At 43.8% G+C, this 24795-nt stretch overlaps 1 non-coding gene and 3 pseudogenes across 1 annotated transcript; all 4 read right to left on the reverse strand.

Moving 5' to 3' along the window:
- Positions 1-2404: 2404 nt before the first annotated feature.
- On the reverse strand, positions 2405-2588 carry LOC142653911 (U2 spliceosomal RNA). The gene has a single exon (XR_012848760.1). It is a non-coding gene; the product is annotated as a U2 spliceosomal RNA (small nuclear RNA).
- A 6295-nt stretch (positions 2589-8883) lies between these two features.
- On the reverse strand, positions 8884-9095 carry LOC142654124 (U2 spliceosomal RNA; annotated as a pseudogene).
- A 6291-nt stretch (positions 9096-15386) lies between these two features.
- Positions 15387-15602, reverse strand: LOC142654171 (U2 spliceosomal RNA; annotated as a pseudogene).
- Positions 15603-21894: 6292 nt separating this feature from the next.
- Positions 21895-22069, reverse strand: LOC142653759 (U2 spliceosomal RNA; annotated as a pseudogene).
- Positions 22070-24795: the final 2726 nt, after the last annotated feature.

Here is a 24795-nt window from a genome sequence, read left to right on the forward strand (position 1 = left end):
GGCAACAGACTTACCAGTATTAATGTCCAAAGTGTGACTTGCTTCTTGGGTCTCCATTCTTGCTTCCTCTTCGGGGGCCGGCTGGTTTTCCAGTTGTTTCTCTCGTTGGGGTCGGTATGTAGAAATTTGTGGTCTCTTCTGCGGTTTCTGTCTGTGGGGACAAGCTATGTAAAAGTGACTGGTGTCTTGACACAGACTACACTTTTTTGGTTTGTTACAATTTTTAACAGTATGGTTTTGGCTACCACAATTTGTGCAAGTACTCTCACAATCATTTTTTGTATGCCCATATTTTTTGCAAATTCTACAAAATTCCTCCATACCGTTAAAAAAAATATCACCGTTAATATTGCCCAATTTAAAACGAGCTGGGGGTACCAATTTTTCCTCAGGTGCTTTTGGGTCGTCTTTAAGTTCAACAAAAAATTTCCATTTAGAGGTCCATACATCAAACTCATTCATAACCTTCCCCTTAGGAATAACCAAAGTACAAAAATTTTTTAAAAAAAATATTATCTCATCTTCAGTTATATAAGGAGAATACATTTTAATCACCATGAGTTTCCGATCTGAAGAAAAATGCTCCATAATCTGGACCCCTTTAAGCCTGGGATCTCTGCCTACCTTTTTCAAGCGATTTGCAAAATCCAAGTATATACCGTCATATCGCAAGGTCACATCATAGATCCCACGCCTAGGATAGTCCTGGATTGCCAAAATCTCCAATGGCCGGATCGCAAATACTCCCAAAAGCACCTCTTCGATCAGGTGTTTCAATCCACGATTGGCTGGAGCCTCCTCCGTATACGTAAAACGTACCGAGTTTTTTAGCCGAGTGAAGTTCGGCTCGAACGTGAGAGTATCATCTGCCGCCATGATAACTCACTGGGTATCGCACCACAGAGACACACGGGTCACTGTGGCCAGGGGGATCGCCGCTCGTTGCTCCGGACTAAGCCTCTCTCCCAAATAGCAGCACGGGGGTGAAGTCCAGGCGAACCTGGACAATCCCCCGAGGCCGAGAGAGAGGGTACCGGAGCACCTCCCAACCAAGACCAAGGCAGTACTGATACGAATAAACAGCACTACACTTGATCTCAGCCAGAAGGCCGAGAAGCGATAACCCGAGCGGCCCTTGCCTTGCCCGAGCCTGTCCCATACTGCTGTTCACCCCTTGCAGCGATTGATTCAGCCTACTCCTAGGCAATTCCATGGGGCCCTGCAGGCTCACACACATTTACAGCTACTAAGCGGGAGGGAGGTGAATAAAGGCCGGAGAGGAAGCTACACAGGATTTGCTTCTTTTGCTTGCACCACAATGCAGTGCTGAAAGAGGAGGAATCTACATAAAAACGCCTTCCTGGCAACGCCCAAATGCCCTCCTGCCATGCAGATAAACACTGGCAGCGGCAGCAAGTGCATGCCCACAGCCACCCCTTGTTCCTTCACACCTTGTATCAGCTTTAATCCAGTCCTGTGCTGCCTGCTGAGCAGCACTGAACAACACTGCCTGGGCCCAGGCTTTTATCTCTGAGGCAGGCCCCATTATGATGTCAGAAAGCTGGCTCTGGAATCCTGAGGGCTCCACTATGACACGTGCAAAGTTCCGTCTGAACTTTATATAAGACGGTGAGGCTCAGTCAGTCACTCAGTGTTGCCTGAGAGGGCAACACTGCAACAGCCGGCCGCCAGGCTGTCTTTTTTTTGCACATTTATTTGCCTCCAGGAGGCCACAAGAGGGAGACAAGGGACTGCAAAATGGAAAATAGGCATCCACCAACTTTACAGACAACTTGTTCTCCTTGCTCCTACAACCTCCATCCTTGCACAGTTTGTTATTCTTCTAGGTAACATAGTAACAAATCCAAATTGCTGCTCTCTTTGTAGGCAAGCAAGGGTTTGTTGCAACTGCAATTCTTACTTCTTCTTGGAAATGTAGGGACGACAGTACATTCCATCACATCCATCTAGTGTACACAGGTAGGTCCATTGTGGCGGGCGGGCTGCTTTAATGGCTGTTTGCTGTTCCCCCTACTCCACTCCACTATTTGACTGTGGTGCTGCATCAATCAATCAATCAGTGGCTGGCTCAGGTGCAGCTCTTTAACCTACCTAAAAGGGAGGGCGGAGAGAAGACAAGGAAGGTGAATGAGCTGTTCCAATGTGAAATGCCGGAAACACAGAAACACAGAAGACACACACACACACACACACAACAAGAGGTGGCAATGTATTAATTAATTGCATTTAATAAATTAGCTCATTATCACACATGACTGTACAAATGCATTGTCCAACAGGTGTTGAAATAATGGGATTAAAAGGGGAGATCCCATCAGAAAGACAAAAACAATAGCAAACACAAATAGCACTTTTGGAATCTGATTTTAGTCAACACATAAGGGAAGGGTGCACCGGTCCTGGAAATACTGCAATACCAGGTCAATGCGTGGAGTGGACAGAGCAAGCTCTATTTCCATCTCCCTGTTCTAAAAATCCATTTAATATATGGTCCCCAGATAGGGGACGTATCAGATATTAAACTGATAAGAACAGATTTTTTTTTTTTTTTTTTTTTTAAAAACCATTCAGTTTAACTTAAAGCAACAGTACACAAACCATTTTGCATTTTAAGGCATAAGTTGCCTTAGTCGTACATCATCATGGCTATTTTATTCCAAACAATAATAATCAAGACACAGAAAGGATTGTGAAGAACAAAAATAAAACAGGAATAAATCTTATCAATTAGCTATATTTCACCAACCTTCTCCACTTCTTAAATTTCCATATCCCCTCTGCGTCTATACCACCACCGCACTGACTATCCCAACGATAGACTACGTATAGTCTTGACAAAACCATCCTCACACACTCACCAATGGGTACCCACTTATGTTTGAAAACACCTAAATTACGTACATCCCATAAGCTTTCCATTATACACACCATAATCAACCATAAGATCCTATCACTTACTCTGTTACAAGCCCCTATAGCAAACATCGCAACCTTCCAATCCACAAACTTCACCCCAGCTAACTCCTTACAGACGCCACCCATCCTCCTCCATACCTCATACGAATAATTGCAGTCCCAAAAAAGATGCCTAACAGTCTCCCGTGAATTACACCCAACCCTTGGACACACCTCAAATCTAACTAGCATTCTCCTCCTCTGCACATCTCTAACAGGCAATATATCATGCAACGCCATCCACACTATGTCCTTTTGTCTATTGGACATACCTCTCACGCCTAACTTCTTCCAAGTATCCACAACATCCTCTCCTCGCAAACCCACAATGTTACACACAACCTCATTCACACACAATCTTTTTAGCACAGCCTTCTTATCCAGAAACCCACCCATAGGCACTGCAATCAAATCATATTTCCTAATGAACCTTTCAATCACAACATACCATACCGGACATACATAAGCAACAGGCACAGTAGCGTCTCTCTTAAACCAATTTAACCCATAAAGCATCCAACCGGCCATATACCTTACCATATACGCACTCTTATTTCCTTTCCCCAAGAGCCCCACCACTGTTTTAATATAATTTAACCCAAGAAAGACCTCCACATTCGGAAAATCCAAACCTCCATTCTCACAAGACTTATAAACATACTCACGCTTCAACTTTTCCATTTGACTTCCCCACAGAAAGGTAAACACCATTTTCTCTGACTTTTTGATTTTCCTACTAGCGGAGGGAAAAATACTAGCCACAAAAACCAAAATAGGCAAAATCACTGTCTTAATTATCAACACCTTCCCTGATAAAGTCAGGTCTCTAAGTCTCCAAAAATTCAATTTCTTCTCGATCCTCTTGCCACATTCATCCCAACTCTCATTCCCTCTCAAGTCCTCATTAAACTGTATCCCCAACACTTTTACTGCACCCACTTCATTCCTCACTCCCTCCATACTTACCCTCCTATCCCCAAAGCACTTAAAGACACACTTATCCCAATTCACCTTAAAAGCTGATGCCCCACAAAAAAAATCCAACCATAATTTTGCTCTATTCAACCCAGCCATACAATCACTCATAACCACAACATCATCCATATAACCCAGAATTTTAACGTATTTACCTCCACTCCCTGGGATCAAAAAACCTTTCACCACTTTATCTTTTCTTACCAAACACATCAAACTTTCGATCACACAAATAAACAAAACTGGGGACATAGGACACCCCTGTCTTACCCCAGATCTCACACATACTTTTGAACTTAAATTACCATTCACCAACACTTCACTTGACACATCCCTATACAAACACTTCACACCTTCCAAAAACCTCACTGGGAAGCCCATCCTAACAAGTACAGCAAACATAAACACATGCGACACTCTATCAAACGCCTTTTCGAAATCTAACGCAAGCATCATACACTTCTGTTTCCTACTCATACAGTCCCCAATCAAATCTCTCAGCAAAACCAAATTATCAGACATACTCCTACCTGGCACAGCACAGACTTGGTCTTCACCCACAACCTTTCCTACCACCTCACGCATACGATTAGCCAAAATTTTACTAAAACATTTATAATCCACATTCAGCAGTGAAATCGGTCTCCAATTACCCAAACACTTCTTATCCCCTTTCTTATAAATCAAAACAATCACACCCTCTTTCATAGACTCACACAAAACCCCCTTATCCCATATAAACTTACATACTTCCACCAAATCCAACCCTATTATCTCCCAGGCCTTCACATAAAATTCCACAGGAATACCATCTTTACCAGGTGTTTTATTTTTCCCCGCACTCATTATCACTTTCTTTACTTCTTCAGACGTTACATCCTCATTCAACCCCACACAATCCTCCTCTCTAAGAACATTTTCCAAACCATTCAAAACTTCATCCATCAACCCGATATCAATCCACTTTTTGCCATATAGTTCTGAATAAAACGATTCCACCACTTTTAACACATCCATACCCACTATACGCTCCCCCTTCGCATTAACAATTTCATCCATATCATCTTTCTTACCACACATTTTCTTGAAAAAAAACCTTGTGCATTTTTCATTTTTATCTAAGAACTCCACTTTAGACCTAAAAATAATCTCCTTTCCCTTTCTTTCCAAAACTTGCTTTAACTCGTTCCTTGCCTCCTCTAGCAAATCACTCAAATCAATTCCCTTCTCACCCATCTTCCGCAACCATTCTATCCTAATATTCAATTCCTTATACTGGTTACGTTTCCTAGCAGCCTGCTTGTATCCCCATCTCACAAAAAATTTTTTAATCTGCCCTTTCATCCAATCCCACCATTTAAGCACATCCACAAAACTATCTTTTTCTCCCTTCCACACATCATACTTTCGTTTGAACTCATCCATCACTTCAACATCCTCCAATAATCTAGTATTCAACTTCCACACCCCTTTCCCAAAACAAAGTTTACTACTTACCTCCACCCATACCCGTAAACATACATGGTCTGAAAAAGGTACCTCATTCTGAACCATCTTATTACACACTAAACCCTTAGATATGCAAATACGATCAATTCTTGACTCAATACCCCCTCTATCTGATTTATATGTTGGCGGTGGTGGTTTACCCAATGACAATTCGGCTGCATCTATAAAAGAAAAATCAGATATAAGTTGGTTAAGCTTTTTCCCAGTTACATCCAGACCATCCCCATCAAAAGAACAATTAAAGTCTCCCAAAAAAAAGGTAGGAATCCTTCCAGGTAAGAACAAACTTAGCTTTTCCAACAACGCCAGCCTTTTTGCTCTATCTATAGGACAATAAGTATTCACCACCCTAACCCTAACTCCCCTGCAACATACCACTGCAATTACACATCTACCTGTTTCCACCACTGTATAACTCTCCAGATCCATACCCATATTTCCTAATAGGATCCCCACCCCATCATTCTTATTGGAAGTAGATCCTGACCAGACATACTGCCCATATGGCCAATCCCCCTCCCCCAGTGACTCAGATATACCACACTCTTGCAGGCATATGATCTCTGCCCCAAGATTCCTAACATAGTCCAGCACAACAGCACGTCTAGGCTTTGATGTAATTTGCCTGACATTCAAGGATAAGACATTAAGTGTAATTTTGGGGTCCATATTTTGATCTTTTTCCGTAGATATCCACCAATACCCCACTGTTTAATCAGCCTACACCTCCTGGTGGCTGACAACCGGACACAAAGATAGCTTTGTCCACGTCTTCTCCTAAAAAAGGAAAGTCCTCAGGAAAATGAGAAATGGGGTAGACTCCCCTATCCGGGCTCACTCCATCTTCACTCAGAGGAGACAACATGGTGCGAAGTCTCTTAGAAGATGAACCTCCTTCCTCCTCCTCAGAAGGCCTCACAAGTGCAGTTGAAAAGTCCCCTTGACCACCTTCACCTTGTTGGTCCACCAGAATTCCTTCCCAGGAAAAGACAGGTGATTTGGATAAAGAACCATCCACCTCCCCATCACCTCTTAACCCAGTCAGGTCATCAGAGGGGTGAGGCAGGTCTTTCTCAACAGGTGCTACCTCCATTTCATCAGCCAGCGTATTTCCAGACCGATTTAACTCAGGGAGAGTCCCATCAGACACCTGGGCAGGCACTGACTCCTCAGTTCCCGGGGCAGCTGGGCCCTGAATCACATTAGACCTCATACTGCCAGGTTCACCTGCAACTACTTCCGCCAGAGTCCTAACCCTTCTGTTTTTAGCACGCTCTGGACAGTCTTTAAAGGCATGACCCACAATGCTGCACATGTTACACACAATTGGGTTTTTGCAATCCTTGGCCAGGTGACCGTCCTGATTACATTTGTTACATGTAACACCTTCTTGCGTACAATCTTCATGAACATGGCCATATCTTTTACATTTCCTGCAAAACACAGGAGGCTGAGGAAAAAATAAGTAGCCTTTGTCCCGGCCGATGGCAAAATTCCTAGGAGGGTATTTCACACCCAGAGGCCCTGAAGGATCCTCCTCAAATCTCACAAAGAATTTATGCTTCCCTGTCCAGAGGGATTCAGCATTTAACACCTGGTGAGAATAGCTGACGTAAGAGCAGTACTTCTTTAAGAAGGAAGTAATATCATCCACCATCACATAAGGATTGTACATCAAAACAACCAGTGGAACATCGTTGTTATATAAAACGGTGAAGATAAGTCCATCCAACCCAGGGTTTTGCAAGTTAGCATTAATTGCGGCATACAAGTTGTAACAAGCATTCAAACTTTTAAGAACCAAAGTGAAGCGATTACCTCTGGGATCTTGAAGACAAAGGATGTCGTTCCTACTCACGTTGAGGGTCTTGAAAATGACTTCATTCACCAGGTGTTTCAATGAAAAAAGGTCCTTCTTGTTCAAGGGTACGTCAATGCCAAATCCATTCTTGATCCGGGTTTCCCCGATCCCAGCGTATCGAAGCCTAGCTCCCATGATCGCTCGACAGTTGATCACCCAGCCTACCCCCTTATAGCAGCAGTTGGCTTAAGCCACCGAAGTGGCGATGCCAAAAGGCCAAGGGCATGACATGCTGACCTCCTCTTGACACGGGATCGTGCCAAAAGGCCGAGAAGCGATAACCCGAGCGGCCCTTGCCTTGCCCGAGCCTGTCCCATACTGCTGTTCACCCCTTGCAGCGATTGATTCAGCCTACTCCTAGGCAATTCCATGGGGCCCTGCAGGCTCACACACATTTACAGCTACTAAGCGGGAGGGAGGTGAATAAAGGCCGGAGAGGAAGCTACACAGGATTTGCTTCTTTTGCTTGCACCACAATGCAGTGCTGAAAGAGGAGGAATCTACATAAAAACGCCTTCCTGGCAACGCCCAAATGCCCTCCTGCCATGCAGATAAACACTGGCAGCGGCAGCAAGTGCATGCCCACAGCCACCCCTTGTTCCTTCACACCTTGTATCAGCTTTAATCCAGTCCTGTGCTGCCTGCTGAGCAGCACTGAACAACACTGCCTGGGCCCAGGCTTTTATCTCTGAGGCAGGCCCCATTATGATGTCAGAAAGCTGGCTCTGGAATCCTGAGGGCTCCACTATGACACGTGCAAAGTTCCGTCTGAACTTTATATAAGACGGTGAGGCTCAGTCAGTCACTCAGTGTTGCCTGAGAGGGCAACACTGCAACAGCCGGCCGCCAGGCTGTCTTTTTTTTGCACATTTATTTGCCTCCAGGAGGCCACAAGAGGGAGACAAGGGACTGCAAAATGGAAAATAGGCATCCACCAACTTTACAGACAACTTGTTCTCCTTGCTCCTACAACCTCCATCCTTGCACAGTTTGTTATTCTTCTAGGTAACATAGTAACAAATCCAAATTGCTGCTCTCTTTGTAGGCAAGCAAGGGTTTGTTGCAACTGCAATTCTTACTTCTTCTTGGAAATGTAGGGACGACAGTACATTCCATCACATCCATCTAGTGTACACAGGTAGGTCCATTGTGGCGGGCGGGCTGCTTTAATGGCTGTTTGCTGTTCCCCCTACTCCACTCCACTATTTGACTGTGGTGCTGCATCAATCAATCAATCAGTGGCTGGCTCAGGTGCAGCTCTTTAACCTACCTAAAAGGGAGGGCGGAGAGAAGACAAGGAAGGTGAATGAGCTGTTCCAATGTGAAATGCCGGAAACACAGAAACACAGAAGACACACACACACACACACACAACAAGAGGTGGCAATGTATTAATTAATTGCATTTAATAAATTAGCTCATTATCACACATGACTGTACAAATGCATTGTCCAACAGGTGTTGAAATAATGGGATTAAAAGGGGAGATCCCATCAGAAAGACAAAAACAATAGCAAACACAAATAGCACTTTTGGAATCTGATTTTAGTCAACACATAAGGGAAGGGTGCACCGGTCCTGGAAATACTGCAATACCAGGTCAATGCGTGGAGTGGACAGAGCAAGCTCTATTTCCATCTCCCTGTTCTAAAAATCCATTTAATATATGGTCCCCAGATAGGGGACGTATCAGATATTAAACTGATAAGAACAGATTTTTTTTTTTTTTTTTTTTTTTTATTAAACCATTCAGGTTTTTTTGAATAAAACCGAGAACTGTAGTTGTTCAAACCACCTCTCTATTTTTCAAAAAATCTCATCACTCTGGTTCATTATTTTATTTTTCCATCAAATACAAGATAAGTCAAACAAAATTCCTCAAACTAAATACCTCCATTTTAACATTCGCCATATCCCTTCCGCATCCATACCTTTTTCTAGATCCCATTTATAATAAAAATACAATTTAGCCAATACCATACTAACCACATCCTCCATCTCAAATACTTCTCTTTTATACACATTCAAATTCCTCGTATTCCACAATACCTCTTTCACACAAGTCAAAAAAATCCACAACACTCTATCCTTTTCACTACCCAAACTACACAAACCAAACAAGACAATTTCATACGTCAAACTCTTCAAACCAGTCAATTCTTCGCACAACCCACTCAACTTTTTCCAAACATCCTTTGCATGCTTACACGACCAAAACACATGACTCACATCCTCATCATCCCCACAACCTTCTCTCGGACACCTTTCAGATGCAACCAAACCTCTTCTTTTCTGCACACTCCTTACAGGCAACACTCCATGTACCGACATCCATAACAAATCTTTCTGCTTATTTGACACATCATACGTAACAATCTTCTTCCACACAGACTTAGACTCCATCGAATTCAAACCATTTACAGAACACATCACATTATTCATACACATACTTCTCACAACATTCTTTTCGCTCAAAAATCTCTCCATTCTTACATCCTCTAGCTGGAACTTTTTAATAAATTTTTCAACATACAAATACCACCCTGTGCACTGAAAAGCAATTGGTTTACATAAATTACGTTTTTCCCACCTTAGACGCTGAATCACCGTTCCAGCTAGATACTTCGACATTCTGGAAGCCTTGGATTCTTTAAATAAAAGCTCTACAAAAAACCGTACACAATTAATTCCAATGAAGATCTCCAAATTTGGGAAATCAAGGCCTCCATTTCGTCTGCTTTTCATTAGAATTTCTCTCTTTGCCTTCTCAATCCCGCTCCCCCATAAAAAAAGGAACAAAACTCTATTCACTTTTTTTAACATATCAACAGCAGGAGGAAAAACCAGAGCAACATATAAAATCATAGGTAGAATAATACTTTTGACAATTAAAACCTTCCCCGAAAAAGAAAGATCCCTCATTCTCCACATTTCCAACTTTCTCACAATCCTACCACCTAACTCATCCCAACTTTCTCTCCCTTTCAACTCATCATCAAACACAATACCCAAAATTTTCACACCATCCACCTGTTCCATATCAGAATCACTCACTCGCTCATTACTGAAAAAAAATTTAAATTTGCTCTTACCCCAATTTATTTTAAAAGCAGACGCAATACAAAACATGTTTACAATCAACTTCACTCTGGACATATCATACACTGAATCACACAATACACAAATATCATCCATATATCCCAAAGCTTTCACACGTTTTCCATCACACCCGGGCACCACCAAACCTTTCACAACCTTATCATTTCTAATCATTTGCAACAATGGTTCAATCGCACAAATAAATAGGATGGGAGACAACGGACAACCCTGTCGCACACCAGACATAATACTAAATGATTCGGAAAAAAACCCATTCACCTGCACACAACTCTTTGCATTCGCGTATAAATTCTTCAACAAACTCACAAACTGAACCGGAAAACCCATTCTCTCTAACACTTTAAACAAAAACACATGCGCCACACGATCAAACGCTTTCTCAAAATCTAACGCACACACAATCACCTTCTTATTCCGACCCTTACAATCCTCAAGCATATCCCGCACCAACGCCATATTCTCATGCAATTTCCTTTTTGGTACCGCACATACCTGATCCTCATCAATCACACACCCAATCACATTTCTCATACGATTCGCAATCAGCTTGGCAAAAAATTTATAATCCGTATTCAGCAAAGTAATTGGTCGCCAGTTTTCTAAACGCCTCTTATCTCCTTTTTTATGCAACAGAACTACCATACCCTTCTTCATCACATCACACATATTCGTCCCAGAAAACAACACTCTCATAACATCTATAACATCCTTCCCAATTATGTCCCAATATTTCCCATAGAACTCAGCTGGTATTCCATCGATCCCTGGAGACTTATTTTTAGCCATACTTCCCACCACATCCTTTATTTCACCATCCATAATCTCACCAAGCAAAGACTCACATTCACTTTCAGGAACAAAATTACACACAATATCCAGAAACTCCTCATCATCACCCAAATCACACTTCTTCACATCATACAGTTGTTTATAAAAATCAGACACCACATCAATCACATCCTTACCAAACACCTCTTTATCATCCTTATCCAGTAACACATTCATTCCACTTTTTCCACCACACATTTTTTTAAAGAAAAATCTAGTACATTTCTCGTGATTATCTCTAACCTCCACCTTAGACCTAAATATTATTTCTTTCCCTTTTTCTCGGAACCACTCCTTAATATCTTTTTTTGTTTTTTCCAAATCGTGTCTTACATCCATACCCAAATTTTTACATTGTTGAAGGAACGTCATCCGCATGTTAAAGCGTAAATATTGCAATCTTTTCCTTCTCGCTCTTCTATATCCTATCTGTCTAAAAAACCCACCAATCTTTTTTTTCACCCATACCCACCATTCACACACATTAGAGAAAGAACTTTTCTTTCTAGCCCAAAAACCATATTTTTTCCCAAACCTAGTTTTTACCCTTTCATCACACAGAAAACTGACATTCATCTTCCATACCCCTCTACCATAAAAGAAATTATTTATAACAAAAACCCCCAACAAACACTCGTGATCTGAAAACCACACTCTCTCCTGCGCATAATCTACACATTTCATTGCAGAGGTAGAAAAAAAGAAAAAATCCAGACGAGAATCCGTTCTTCCGTCATCGGCATGATAGGTAAATGGACCTGGTTTCCTGGTGACAGCGTCCTGCAAAGCAAAGTCCTGCAAAATTTTATTCCACAAAACTCCAGTGACATCCACATTAGACTCTGTGGACCCAGCTCGGGCCTGCTTCTCCAGGATACAGTTAATGTCACCAACAATAATGACAGGAACTTTACCGTGTAGAAAAAATTTTAAACTATCAAAAAGTGCCAACCTATCAGTTTTCACAGCATGGCCATAGATATTGATTAGCCTAAACTGCCACCCCTTATAGGCTAGTAACACGCAGACACATCTTCCTTCCTGTATAATTTGAGTCTGTTTGATGACAAACTCATTATTTTTGAAGAGGATACCAATTCCATCATTCCTATTTGTGGAAGAAAAAGACCAAATTGCTTCCCCAAACTTCCATTCTTCTTTCCTAGGCATTTTTGATAAACCACATTCTTGTACGCAAACAATGTCACTGCCCTTAGAGGCCAAAAAGTCCAGGACTGCAGCACGCTTGTGAGCAGAGGAGAACACCCGTACATTTTGTGAGACAATTTTTAATCTCAAAGACATGCGGGCATAGTATGGTTAGTGCAATGGAAAGCCATGAAAAACCAGAACATATCACGTCCCAGGGAAATACATCGCTCTTTCCAGATTCGCCACATTGACTTCACTGAGGAAACCTTCCCCAGGAGAGCTGGGTACTTCTGAGGCCACCTCAGATGACTTAGGGCTAGAACTAGAGTCACTGTCCAACAATGAGAAAGGATTTGCATGAGCCGAATCTTCCAACAAGCCTATCTTCAGTCTCTTCACCGCTTTTCCAGACTTCCCCCTTTTTGAGACAACTTTATGGAAGATTTCCGCACTAGTGGCACTAGGCATCCTGGCCTCCTTCTCGTCCTCCTCCGATATTGACCACTCCACTTTAGCTGAGTCTTCCATTTTTGACTCTGGGCTAGAAAAAGACAAAATTTGCATACTTGCACCATCATCAGGGGAAGCACACCCAATAGGTGGCGCTGTGTCTTCACCTTCCATAGGTATAACCCCAGGTGCTTCATCAACACTTTGCTCTGCAGGAGGGACCACACCCAACTCCATGCTGTTAGTATGTGAGGTTAGAACCTCTCCTAATACAGCTTTCCCTGGGTCCTGACAAGCAGACACAGAAACACTGCCAGCAGGCTCTGAAATTTCCTCAGAAGAGGCAGCAAGGGAACTTGTTGTTCTCACCTGTCTGCCCCATGTTCTTCTCTCTTGTCCTAAGAAAGGAAACACCTTTGGACATTTCCTACAGGTATGGCCAGGCAAACCACAAATATCACACCTGGATGGGGAAATACATGCACTAGCCTCATGTCCGGTTTCCTTGCAATTTCTGCAAACCTTGCCTTTACATGCATCTTTGGTATGCCCGTAGGAAAAACATGATCTGCAAAAGCATGGCATATCTTGGTAATACAGATACCCCTTATTACCACCAATTGAAAAATTAGCAGGAGGATTCATCACTCCTCCAATACAGCTGGAGTCAGGTTTCAGCCTGACCCAGTACTTGATATCACCATTGAAAACTCCCCATAGATTCTTCTGCTCCACACCACCTCTAACATGGGTACAGTAGTGAGCTAAAAAGGCCCTGACCAGCCTTCTATCCAGAAATGGGTTATACATGTGGATGGTAATACATTTCTCCACTGCTGAAAAAAGAGGTTGCACTTCAATAGATGTTAAAGCCTCATGCATGTGTTTCTCCTTGAGCAACTGAAAAACATTTAGACAGTAGGCGGCCTCAAAAAAGGATACATCATACGTAGCAATATTGCTGAAAGCTTGGATACAGAATACCTCTACCAACTTAACTCCAGCCAGGTCCAGAAGGATGTTCTCAATGATGTGCCCAGTATCCACTTCGTCTCTCCTCTGCTCATTTACCACAAAACGAATAGTATTCCGCACTGCTGCCATCTTGATATGGAATGCCCAACGGCACGGTGATCGCTCCCAAAAACGTCGGAGAGGACTCCACGAAAGACCGAACCCCCGGCCCAGACCAGGCAATAAACCTGATCTGAGCCAAAAGGCCGAGAAGCGATAACCCGAGCGGCCCTTGCCTTGCCCGAGCCTGTCCCATACTGCTGTTCACCCCTTGCAGCGATTGATTCAGCCTACTCCTAGGCAATTCCATGGGGCCCTGCAGGCTCACACACATTTACAGCTACTAAGCGGGAGGGAGGTGAATAAAGGCCGGAGAGGAAGCTACACAGGATTTGCTTCTTTTGCTTGCACCACAATGCAGTGCTGAAAGAGGAGGAATCTACATAAAAACGCCTTCCTGGCAACGCCCAAATGCCCTCCTGCCATGCAGATAAACACTGGCAGCGGCAGCAAGTGCATGCCCACAGCCACCCCTTGTTCCTTCACACCTTGTATCAGCTTTAATCCAGTCCTGTGCTGCCTGCTGAGCAGCACTGAACAACACTGCCTGGGCCCAGGCTTTTATCTCTGAGGCAGGCCCCATTATGATGTCAGAAAGCTGGCTCTGGAATCCTGAGGGCTCCACTATGACACGTGCAAAGTTCCGTCTGAACTTTATATAAGACGGTGAGGCTCAGTCAGTCACTCAGTGTTGCCTGAGAGGGCAACACTGCAACAGCCGGCCGCCAGGCTGTCTTTTTTTTGCACATTTATTTGCCTCCAGGAGGCCACAAGAGGGAGACAAGGGACTGCAAAATGGAAAATAGGCATCCACCAACTTTACAGACAACTTGTTCTCCTTGCTCCTACAACCTCCATCCTTGCACAGTTTGTTATTCTTCTAGGTAACATAGTAACAAATCCAAATTGCTGCTCTCTTTGTAGGCAAGCAAGGGTTTGTTGCAACTGCAATTCTTACTTCTTCTTGGAAATGTAGGGACGACAGTACATTCCATCACATCCATCTAGTGTACACAGGTAGGTCCATTGTGGCGGGCGGGCTGCTTTAATGGCTGTTTGCTGTTCCCCCTACTCCACTCCACTATTTGACTGTGGTGCTGCATCAATCAATCAATCAGTGGCTGGCTCAGGTGCAGCTCTTTAACCTACCTAAAAGGGAGGGCGGAGAGAAGACAAGGAAGGTGAATGAGCTGTTCCAATGTGAAATGCCGGAAACACAGAAACACAGAAGACACACACACACACACACACAACAAGAGGTGGCAATGTATTAATTAATTGCATTTAATAAATTAGCTCATTATCACACATGACTGTACAAATGCATTGTCCAACAGGTGTTGAAATAATGGGATTAAAAGGGGAGATCCCATCAGAAAGACAAAAACAATAGCAAACACAAATAGCACTTTTGGAATCTGATTTTAGTCAACACATAAGGGAAGGGTGCACCGGTCCTGGAAATACTGCAATACCAGGTCAATGCGTGGAGTGGACAGAGCAAGCTCTATTTCCATCTCCCTGTTCTAAAAATCCATTTAATATATGGTCCCCAGATAGGGGACGTATCAGATATTAAACTGATAAGAACAGATTTTTTTTTTTTTTTTTTTTTTTTTTTTATTAAACCATTCAGGTTTTTTTGAATAAAACCGAGAACTGTAGTTGTTCAAACCACCTCTCTATTTTTCAAAAAATCTCATCACTCTGGTTCATTATTTTATTTTTCCATCAAATACAAGATAAATCAAACAAAATTCCTCAAACTAAATACCTCCATTTTAACATTCGCCATATCCCTTCCGCATCCATACCTCTTTCTAGATCCCATTTATAATAAAAATACAATTTAGCCAATACCATACTAACCACATCCTCCATCTCAAATACTTCTCTTTTATACACATTCAAATTCCTCGTATTCCACAATACCTCTTTCACGCAAGTCAGAAAAATCCACAACACTCTATCCTTTTCACTACCCAAACTACACAAACCAAACAAGACAATTTCATACGTCAAACTCTTCAAACCAGTCAATTCTTCACACAACCCACTCAACTTTTTCCAAACATCCTTTGCATGCTTACACGACCAAAACACATGACTCACATCCTCATCATCCCCACAACCTTCTCTCGGACACCTTTCAGATGCAACCAAACCTCTTCTTTTCTGCACACTCCTTACAGGCAACACTCCATGTACCGACATCCATAACAAATCTTTCTGCTTATTTGACACATCATACGTAACAATCTTCTTCCACACAGACTTAGACTCCATCGAATTCAAACCATTTACAGAACACATCACATTATTCATACACATACTTCTCACAACATTCTTTTCTCTCAAAAATCTCTCCATTCTTACATCCTCTAGCTGGAACTTTTTGATAAATTTTTCTACATACAAATACCACCCTGAGCACTGAAAAGCAATTGGTTTACATAAATTTCGTTTTTCCCACCTTAGACGCTGAATCACCGTTCCAGCTAGGTACTTAGACATTCTGGAAGCCTTGGATTCCTTAAATAAAAGCTCTACAAAAAAACGTACACAATTAATTCCAATGAAAATCTCCAAATTTGGGAAATCAAGGCCTCCATTACGTCTGCTTTTCATTAGAATTTCTCTCCTTGCCTTCTCAATCCCGCTCCCCCATAAAAAAAGGAACAAAACTCTATTCACTTTTTTTAACATAGCAACAGCAGGAGGAAAAACCAGAGCAACATATAAAATCATAGGTAGAATAATACTTTTGACTATTAAAACCTTCCCCGAAAAAGAAAGATCCCTCATTCTCCACATTTCCAACTTTCGCACAATCCTACCACCTAACTCATCCCAACTTTCTTTCCCTTTCAGCTCATCATCAAACACAATACCCAAAATTTTCACACCATTCACCTGTTCCATATCAGAATCACTCACTCGCTCATTACTGAAAAATATTTTAAATTTGCTCTTACCCCAATTTATTTTAAAAGCAGACGCAATACAAAACATATTTACAATCAACTTCACTCTGGACATATCATACACTGAATCGCACAATACACAAATATCATCCATATATCCCAAAGCTTTCACACGCTTTCCATCACACCCGGGCACCACCAAACCTTTCACAACCTTATCATTTCTAATCATTTGCAACAATGGTTCAATCGCACAAATAAATAGGATGGGAGACAACGGACAACCCTGTCGCACACCAGACATAATACTAAATGATTCTGAAAAAAAACCATTCACCTGCACACAACTCTTTGCATTCGCATATAAATTCTTCAACAAACTCACAAACTGAACCGGAAAACCCATTCTCTCTAACACTTTAAACAAAAACACATGCGCCACACGATCAAACGCTTTCTCAAAATCTAACGCACACACAATCACCTTCTTATTCCGACCCTTACAATCCTCAAGCATGTCCCGCACCAACGCCACATTCTCATGCAATTTCCTTTTCGGTACCGCACATACCTGATCCTCATCAATCACACACCCAATCACGTCTCTCATACGATTCGCAATCAGCTTAGCAAAAATTTTATAATCCGTATTCAACAAAGTAATTGGTCGCCAGTTTTCTAACCGTCTCTTATCTCCTTTTTTATGCAACAGAACTACCATACCCTTCTTCATCACATCACACATATTCGTCCCAGAAAACAACACTCTCATAACATCAATAACATCCTTCCCAATTATATCCCAATATTTCCCATAGAAATCAGCTGGTATTCCATCGATCCCTGGAGACTTATTTTTAGCCATACTTCCCACCACATCCTTTACTTCACCATCCATAATCTCACCAAGCAAAGGCAAACATTCACTTTCAGGAACAAAATTACACACAATATCCAAAAACTCATCATCATCACCCAGATCACACTTCTTCACATCATACAGTTGTTTATAAAAATCAGACACCACATCAATCACATCCTTACCAAACACCTCTTTATCATCCTTATCCAATAATACATTCATTCCACTTTTCCCACCACACATTTTTTTAAAGAAAAATCTAGTGCACTTCTCGTGATTATCTCTAACCTCCACCTTAGACCTAAATATTATTTCTTTCCCTTTCTCTCGGAACCACTCCTTAATATCTTTTTTTGTTTTTTCCAAATCGTGTCTTACATCCATACCCAAATTTTTACATTGTTGAAGGAACGTCATCCGCATATTAAAGCGTGAATATTGCAATCTTTTCCTTCTCGCTCTTCTATACCCTATCTGTCTAAAAAACCCACCAATCTTTTTTTTCACCCATACCCACCATTCACACACATTAGAGAAAGAACTTTTCTTCCTAACCCAAAACCCATATTTTTTCCCAAAACTAGTTTTTACCCTTTCATCACTCAGAAAACTGACATTCATCTTCCATACCCCTCTACCATAAAATAAATTATTTATAACAAAAACCCCCAACAAACACTCGTGATCTGAAAACCACACTCTCTCCTGCGCATAATCTACACATTTCATTGCTGAAGTAGAAAAAAAGAAAAAGTCCAGACGAGAATCCGTTCTTCCGTCATCGGCATGGTAAGTAAATGGACCTGGTTTCCTGGTGACAGCGTCCTGCAAAGCAAAGTCCTGCAAAATTTTATTCCACAAACTTCCGGTAGCGTCCACATTAGACTCTGTGGATCCAGCTCGGGCCTGCTTCTCCAGGATGCAGTTAATATCACCAACAATAATAACAGGAACTTTACCATGTAGAAAAAATTTTAAACTATCAAAAAGTGCCAACCTATCAGTTTTCACAGCATGGCCATAGATATTAATTAGCCTAAACTGCCACCCCTTATAGGCTAGTAACACGCAGACACATCTTCCTTCCTGTATAATTTGAGTCTGTTTGATGACAAACTCATTATTTTTAAAGAGAATACCAATTCCATCATTCCTATTTGTGGAAGAAAAAGACCAGATTGCTTCCCCAAACTTCCATTCTTCTTTCCTTGGCATTTTTGACAAACCACATTCTTGTACGCAAACAATGTCACTGCCCTTAGAGGCCAAAAAGTCCAGGACTGCAGCACGCTTGTGAGCAGAGGAGAACACCCGTACATTTTGAGAGACAATCTTTAATCTCAAAGACATGCGGGCATAGTATGGTTAGTGCAAAGGAAAGCCATGAGATAACCAGAACATATCACGTCCCAGGGAAATACATAGCTCTTTCCAGATTTGCCACATTGACTTCACTGAGGAAACCTTCCCCAGGAGAGCTGGGTACTTCTGAGGCCACCTCAGATGACTTAGGGCTAGAACTAGAGTCACTGTCCAGCAATGAGAAGGGATTTGCATGAGCAGAATCTTCCAATAAGCCTATCTTCAGTCTCTTCACCGCCTTTCCAGACTTCCCCCTTTTTGAGACCACTTTATGAAAAATTTCAGCACTAGTGGCACTAGGCATCCTGGCCTCCTTCTCGTCCTCCTCCGATATTGACCACTCCACTTTAGCTGAGTCTTCCATTTTTGATTCTGGGCTAGAAAAAGACAAAATTTGCATACTTGCACCATCATCAGGGGAAGCACACCCAATAGGTGGCGCTGTGTCTTCACCTTCCATAGGCATAACCCCAGGTGTTTCATCAACACTTTGCTCTGCAGGAGGGACCACACCCAACTCCATGCTGCTAGTATGTGAGGTTAGAACCTCTCCTAATCCAGCTTTCCCAGGGTCCTGAGAAGCAGCCACAGAAACACTGCCAGCTGGCTCTGAAATTACCTCAGAAGAGGCAGCAAGGGAACTTGTTGTTCTCACCTGTCTGCCCCATGTTCTTCTCTCTTGTCCTAAGAAAGGAAACACCTTTGGACATTTCCTACAGGTATGACCAGGCAAACCACAAATATCACACCTGGATGGGAAAATACATGCACTAGCCTCATGTCCTGTTTCTTTGCAATTTCTGCAAACTTTGCCTTTGCATGCATCTTTGGTATGCCCGTAGGAAAAACATGATCTACAAAAGCATGGCATATCTTGGTAGTACAGATATCCCTTATTCCCACCAATGGAAAAGTTAGCAGGAGGATTCATCACTCCTCCAATACAGCTGGAGTCAGGTTTCAGCCTGACCCAGTACTTGATATCACCATTAAAGACTCCCCATAGGTTCTTCTGCTCCACACCTCCTCTAACATGGGTACAGTAATGAGCTAAAAAAGCCCTGACCAGCCTTCTATCCAAAAATGGGTTATACATATGAATTGTTATACATTTCTCCACTGTAGAAAAAAGAGGTTGCACTTCAATGGATGTTAATGCCTCATGCATGTGTTTTTCCTTTAGCAACTGAAAAACGTTTAAACAGTAGGCGGCCTCAAAAAAGGATACATCATATGTAGCAATATTGCTGAAAGCTTGGATACAGAATACCTCTACCAACTTAACTCCAGCCAGGTCCAGAAGGATGTTCTCAATGATATGTCCAGTATCAACTTCGTCTCTCCTCTGCTCATTCACCACGAAACGGATAGTGTTACGCACAGCTGCCATCTTGAAATGGAATGCCCAACGGCACGATGATCGCTCCCAAGAACGTCGGATAGGACTCCACGAAAGACCGAACCCCCGGCCCAGACCAGGCAATAAACCTGATCTGAGCCAAAAGGCCGAGAAGCGATAACCCGAGCGGCCCTTGCCTTGCCCGAGCCTGTCCCATACTGCTGTTCACCCCTTGCAGCGATTGATTCAGCCTACTCCTAGGCAATTCCATGGGGCCCTGCAGGCTCACACACATTTACAGCTACTAAGCGGGAGGGAGGTGAATAAAGGCCGGAGAGGAAGCTACACAGGATTTGCTTCTTTTGCTTGCACCACAATGCAGTGCTGAAAGAGGAGGAATCTACATAAAAACGCCTTCCTGGCAACGCCCAAATGCCCTCCTGCCATGCAGATAAACACTGGCAGCGGCAGCAAGTGCATGCCCACAGCCACCCCTTGTTCCTTCACACCTTGTATCAGCTTTAATCCAGTCCTGTGCTGCCTGCTGAGCAGCACTGAACAACACTGCCTGGGCCCAGGCTTTTATCTCTGAGGCAGGCCCCATTATGATGTCAGAAAGCTGGCTCTGGAATCCTGAGGGCTCCACTATGACACGTGCAAAGTTCCGTCTGAACTTTATATAAGACGGTGAGGCTCAGTCAGTCACTCAGTGTTGCCTGAGAGGGCAACACTGCAACAGCCGGCCGCCAGGCTGTCTTTTTTTTGCACATTTATTTGCCTCCAGGAGGCCACAAGAGGGAGACAAGGGACTGCAAAATGGAAAATAGGCATCCACCAACTTTACAGACAACTTGTTCTCCTTGCTCCTACAACCTCCATCCTTGCACAGTTTGTTATTCTTCTAGGTAACATAGTAACAAATCCAAATTGCTGCTCTCTTTGTAGGCAAGCAAGGGTTTGTTGCAACTGCAATTCTTACTTCTTCTTGGAAATGTAGGGACGACAGTACATTCCATCACATCCATCTAGTGTACACAGGTAGGTCCATTGTGGCGGGCGGGCTGCTTTAATGGCTGTTTGCTGTTCCCCCTACTCCACTCCACTATTTGACTGTGGTGCTGCATCAATCAATCAATCAGTGGCTGGCTCAGGTGCAGCTCTTTAACCTACCTAAAAGGGAGGGCGGAGAGAAGACAAGGAAGGTGAATGAGCTGTTCCAATGTGAAATGCCGGAAACACAGAAACACAGAAGACACACACACACACACACACAACAAGAGGTGGCAATGTATTAATTAATTGCATTTAATAAATTAGCTCATTATCACACATGACTGTACAAATGCATTGTCCAACAGGTGTTGAAATAATGGGATTAAAAGGGGAGATCCCATCAGAAAGACAAAAACAATAGCAAACACAAATAGCACTTTTGGAATCTGATTTTAGTCAACACATAAGGGAAGGGTGCACCGGTCCTGGAAATACTGCAATACCAGGTCAATGCGTGGAGTGGACAGAGCAAGCTCTATTTCCATCTCCCTGTTCTAAAAATCCATTTAATATATGGTCCCCAGATAGGGGACGTATCAGATATTAAACTGATAAGAACAGATTTTTTGATTGAAAAATGCTTTATTGACAATCAATCGTCATCATACAAACATTACTGCGACGCAGCGCAAGCCATGAAGCAGCAAATAATAAATAATAACAGTCGTCAAACATAACATGACAGTATAATACACAGTACAGGCTAGCCTATGCTATACATTACACCACATGCTACACTAACATTCTTGCATTCACTAAAGCCAAACAACAAAGCATTACAGACAAGTGATGGGATAGGGGAGTGGGTAGGAGGGGATAGGGAAGGGGGAAATCACAGGCCCGAAGCTTTATTGAAAGACAACACACAAGAAGGGAGAGTGGGGGGAAGGGGAGTATCAGTCCTCTTCCTCATCGACGTCCGGGCTGTCCCAGGTGGAATAGTCTCTGAGCAGGCTGTGGATCAGCCTGCGGCAGTCCTGGACGGACACACTCTCTCTCCGCAAAATCAGACGGTTCCTGGCAAACCATATAGCGTCCTTAAAGCAGTTCATAAGGCGCCAGGCTTCCTGGATTGCTCCATCCGTGGTATTCCCAGGAAATAGTCCATAAAGTACCGAGCGGTACGACAGTCTGTTCCTGGGTACTGAGTCCTTGAGTTCATGTTCCAAGGCTTTCAACAGACCCTGTGCAAAGGGGCACTGCCAGAAAATGTGCAAAGATGTTTCCTCCGTGAAGGGGCACCTGGGGCAGTACCGGGTCTTGCACAGGTTGCGGGCATGCATGAATGACCTAAGAGGCAGTCCTCCCTGGATGGCCATCCATGAAATGTCCTTGTGCCCGTTGGTCAACCTGCCAGATGACACGTTAGTCCAAACAGTCTCCAACGTGTCGGCATGAAGCCCTGGAACAGACTCCAGTGAGTCCTTTGCTCTGATGTGCTTGTGGATCGTCTTAGGTTTCCACAAGTCGGGCTTAAGACCCTCCAGTTGATGCTCCCTCACGAACCGGACGACATCTCCGTAGAACCAGGGAGCGTGCCAGTTGTAAGGGAAGGAGCTGTCCCACTTGTCCCAGCCAAAACCTCGCCAGAGGGGAAGGAGGAAGTAGCGGGACATGGCCTTGCCCGCAGAGCCGTTTGCTGTCCTCAGAGTCCTACGAACACAGTCACATACAAAAGCGATCCGCAGCAGAGTGGGAATGTCGGGTATACCCTTCCCACCTTTGCGGGGCTCCTTGTACATAACAGTCCGCTTTACTCTGTCCATTTTCGAGCCCCAGATGAAGCGAAACACAGTCCTGGTAATGGCCCTCGAGACGGTGGCAAGAGGGGGCCATGCCTGTGCAGTGTATTGTAGCACAGGCAAGACTTCGTTACGCAGGACCATTGCTTTGCCCTCAATAGTGAGTTGTCTGAGGCTCCACAGTCCGATCCTTTGGTTGACTTTGGCCAAGCGTTCTTCCCACGACTTTAGGGCTGCACCTTCCTTACCGAACCAGACTCCCAGAATTTTGATGAAGTCCGGCTTGATAGTAAACGGGAAGGAGGCAGGAGAAGGCAGGTACCACTTTCCGAAGAGCATGGCTTCCGACTTCCCGCAGTTGACTTTTGCCCCTGAAGCGCGTCCGAACTCCTCACAGGTCTGGACGAGTGCAGTCACCGAACTCTGGTCAGCGCAGAAGACGGTCACGTCGTCCATGTACAGCGAGCATTTGACCTCGAAGTGTCCTGGACCTGGTGCGGTGATCCCTCTGATCTCTCCATTCTGCCGGATAGCCTCTGCGAAGAGCTCTATAACACAAACAAAAAGGAGAGGTGAAAGAGGACAGCCTTGTCTAACCCCCGACGATACAGGAAAGGGGTCAGTCTTCCAGCCGTTCACCAGCACCGAGCTGTAAATGTCGCAATACATCAGGTTAACATACAAACAGAACAACCTGCCAAGCCGCAGCCTACGCAGAGCCTTACCCATGAATTCGTGAGAGACCCGGTCAAAAGCCTTCTCCTGATCCAGACTGACCAGGGCCGCGTGTGTACGGCGGCTTTGCATGTAATGCACCGTGTCCCTCACCAGGGCAAGACTGTCGGCCACCCTACGGCCAGGAATGCCGCAGGTTTGGTCCGATCCGATGATCTGTCCGATGACAACCTTCAGTCTGTTGGCCAATACTTTGGCGAGGATCTTGTAGTCCACGTTCAGGAGAGAGATGGGACGCCAGTTTTTCAGGTCACATCTCTCCCCCTTCCGCTTATACAAGATCGTGATCATGCCTTCTCTCAAGGACGGTGGCATTCTACCCTCCACCACCATCTCCTCATAGAGCTCCAGCAGGTCCGGACTGATCAAGTCCCCCAGCGCTACATAGAGCTCTGCTGGGAGACCATCACTGCCCGGGGTCCTGCCGGGTCTGAAGGATTTAGCGGCAGAGAGCAGTTCCTCCACCGTCAGGGGTACATCCATAGCCTCCGTACCTGCAGGATCAAGATGATTAGTGATACCTGACAGGAATTTATCGGCGGCTTCGGGGTCAGTGGTTTTCCGGGAGTAGAGGCTTCGGTAGTAGTCTGTGACGACTCCCATCACCTCCTTCTTCCCAGAATGCATGTTTCCGGTCTCATCTCGAAGTTCCTTCAGGGGCGTGTGGCCGGCATGGAGTTTCCTGAAAAAGAACGAGTTACATTTCTCACCCTTCTCCAGGTTCTCCACCTTGGAACGAAAGACAATTCGCTTGGATTCCTCCTCAAAGTGCCTTTTCAGGCCCTTTTTGGCTTCCTCCAGCTCTTTCCTGACGTCCCAGCCGCATTGAAGGA

This window comes from Rhinoderma darwinii, chromosome 5 (genome assembly GCF_050947455.1).
Source record: "Rhinoderma darwinii isolate aRhiDar2 chromosome 5, aRhiDar2.hap1, whole genome shotgun sequence".
Lineage (NCBI taxonomy): Eukaryota > Metazoa > Chordata > Amphibia > Anura > Rhinodermatidae > Rhinoderma > Rhinoderma darwinii.